This window comes from Elephantulus edwardii, unplaced genomic scaffold (assembly GCF_000299155.1).
Source record: "Elephantulus edwardii isolate Elephantulus edwardi_28Jun2011 unplaced genomic scaffold, EleEdw1.0 scaffold00430, whole genome shotgun sequence".
In the NCBI taxonomy this organism is placed as follows: domain Eukaryota; kingdom Metazoa; phylum Chordata; class Mammalia; order Macroscelidea; family Macroscelididae; genus Elephantulus; species Elephantulus edwardii.
Genome location: NW_006400180.1, coordinates 815484 through 818856, shown reverse-complemented (window position 1 = coordinate 818856; position 3373 = coordinate 815484). Strand labels below are relative to the sequence as shown.

Here is a 3373-nt window from a genome sequence, read left to right as displayed (position 1 = left end):
CACTCTGAAATTTTACTTTATTTTTATTAATAATTAGAATACACATAACACAACATATCAGGATTACTTGTTAGTGCCATTTTGTTGGCAGGGAAAAGTCTGGAAACATCAAATTATCAAGAAGACATTCTAAGACAAGTCCAAAGTATTTTGGTTACATAATCCCTACATTGGGTGTTGTCTCAAAAAGGACCACAAGTTTTTATCTTGTTTATTATAAGAATTTTTACGTTAAATATATAGCAATCTAGTTATCAGAAAGTGATATCATTAACTTTTAGAAAAGCTTCCATTATGCAATTTTACTAGAAAATCTCTTAATACAACTAAATAGTCATGCAATGACTTTTAAGTACCATTAAACTATTGTTGGTTAATATATATTTCTCTTCATATGGAAATATATTTTGGAGTATAGAAAGATAGCAATAAAATTCGGTTCTCATTCTAGATGCTTAACATAGTTAAGGGGACAGTTTAAGCATATTAAGTGAAGGTAGTTAAAACTTAATTATAATCATTATAATCTGTTTCAGTCTAAAAACACTGTAATGTTTATATGGAACAAAACCAGTGTCACTTATTGGTGCCATCAACTTAATAAGAATTAAAGCAGGCATAACTGTAATAGTAACTACAGTCCCAGATGCTGATAGTATGTCTGAAATTTGAGACTCCTTCAACTGAATGACATTTTAACCATTGACTTCACAGATGTTATGTTCAGTGAAAAGACCATTTCTGGCTGAAGAGCTATCTTTCACTATGAATGTTATTTTTTTAAAAAAAAATTTATTTGCTTACATAGTTTGTATACATTGTGTTTCATACTATTCTTCATATTGTGCTTCATGCAATCATCATGGGTGGGGGAGTGAGGGAAATTGGAAGAATTTGGTGTGAAAAACAATGTATTTTAATTTTGTAAATAAACTAGTATAATAAAAAAATAAACGTAATAACCATTGGACCTTGCTCATCATCATACTGTCTTTTCACTGGAATCCTTCCCATTTTGTTCCTCTACTCTCTCCACCCACAAAATTATGCAACACTGTGGTGTCACCCCTATCCATCCTCACCACTCTGCTCCCACCCCTTCACCTCTTGGGCTTCTATATATGTTTTACTAGTTATCCTTCTATTATTTTTTTTTACCATCACAATGCATTTTTAGTTTCCTGGCTGTCATGCCTGTGGAATCAAGCAAACTAAAGCTGCTGACAATCTCAATCTCTTCACCATCCATCCTGATGCTGCCAATTGGTCCAGTGGTGAGAATCATTGTCTTCTTGATATTGAGCCTCAATCCATATTGAAGGCTGTAGCCCTTGACCTTCTGCAGCAAGCACTTCAGGTCCTCCTCCATTTCAGCAAGCAGGGTTGTGTCAACTGCATAATGCAGATTGTTGATGAATCTTCTTCCAGTCCTGATGCTACACTTCTCCTCATACAGCCCAGCCTCCTGGGTAATCTGTTCTGCATATAGGTTGAAAGGTATGGAGATAGGACACATCCCTGGCATACACCTATCCCAATTTTGAACCATGCAGTGTTTCTTTGCTCTGTTCTGACTACTGCCTCCTGGTCCAAGTATAGGTTTTACATTAGAACAATCAAGTGTTATGGGATTCTCATTCTTCTCAGAGTCAGTCACAGTTTGTTGTGATCCACACAGTCAAAAACCTTTGTATAATCAATGAAACACAGATAGACAATCCTCTAGAACTCCCTGCCTTCAGCCAAGATCCATCTAACATTAGCTATAATGTCCGTAGTACCATGACCAATTCTAAACCCAGCCTGCACTTCTGGCAGTTCTCTCTTGATGTGCTGTTACAGTTGTTTTTGGATACTCTTCAGCAGAATCTTGCTTGCGTGTGATATCAATGATATTGTTCAATAATTTCCACACTCTACTGGATCTCCTTTGTAATGTACTGAAGAGCAATTGTGTCACTATGGAGACTAAAGTGCACCTGATACAGGCCATGTATGGTCTTTGCAATCACTTGTCGTCAGAGAGCTGGACAATTATGAGGGATGAAAGAAGGATAGTTGATGCCATTAAGCTGTGGTGTTGGAGAATAGTATTGAATATACCATGGACTGCCAAAAAAACAAACAGGTTCATCCTAGAGAGGATTAAACCAGGCTGCTCCTTGGAGGCAAGGATTCTAAGCTTCATCTGACATACTTTGGACAAGTTGCAAGGAGGGACCAGACCTTGGAGAAGGACGTCATGCTTGGGAGGGTGGAGGGACAGCACAGGAAGGAAGACCCTCTATGTGGTGGATTGGGGTAAAGTGACTGGGGTAATCGGGGTGGGTGTTTAGAAAACAATGAGGTTGGCACAGGATAAAGCAGGGTTTAGGGCTGCTGTACATTGCTATGAGTCACAGGCGACTTGATGGCACATAACAACAAACCTATTTTTACAATAATGGTCTTATGCAGTCTTTGTCCTTATGAGATTGAGTCAGCTCACTCAGCATAATGCTCTCCAGTCTACCAAGCTACATAATATTTTTAAAAATCATTGCTCCTGAGTACTGCATAGTATTCCATTGGGTGAATGTATCACAATTTCTCAATCCATTCAATTGTGACTGGATATTTGGGCTGTTTCTTGTGATGGTGAATAAAGCTTATATCAATATTGATGTACAAATCTCCCTTTGTGTCTCAATTCTAATTTCCTTGGATTATATACCTTTTAGTGGAATAGCTGGGTCACACGGAGTTTCTTTGTCCAGTCTTTTGAGAAGATGCCAAACTGTCTTCCAGAGTGGTTGTACCATTTTACAATCCCACCAACAGTACATGAGAGTTCCTATCTTTCCACATCTTCTACTACATTTATTGCTTGCTGCCCAATAACTTTGCTGCTGCTACTGGGATTAGATGGTATCTCATTGTGGTTTTGATTTGTATCTCTCTTATTGCTAGTAATTTTGAGCATTTCTTCAGGTGTCTTTTGGACATCTGAATGTCTTCCTCTGTGAAAAGTCTTTCCATGTCTTCTGCCCATTTTATAATTGTGTTATCAGTCTTTTTCTTGTGGAGGCCCAGGAGTATTTTGTAAATTTTTGTTATGAGACCCTTACCTGAGATGATTTTGCCAAATGTTTGTTCCCAGTCAAGAGGTTTTCTTTCACCCTGTTTGAAAAAATTTTTGATGAGCACAGAGATTTAATCTTTAGAAAGTCCCATTCATAAATTTTATCCTCTGCAGATTGTACATTTCTGACTATATTTGCCACATCAATACAGATGTTGTTGTTGTTGTTGTTATGTGCCGTCGAGTCGTTTCCGACTCATAGCGACCCTATGCACAACAGCTCTAAACCCTGCTCTATCCCGCGCCAACCGC

At 37.9% G+C, this 3373-nt stretch overlaps 1 pseudogene; it reads right to left on the bottom strand.

Moving 5' to 3' along the window:
• Positions 1–500: 500 nt before the first annotated feature.
• Positions 501–3373, bottom strand: part of LOC102854809 — a 5573-nt pseudogene continuing 2700 nt past the window's right edge.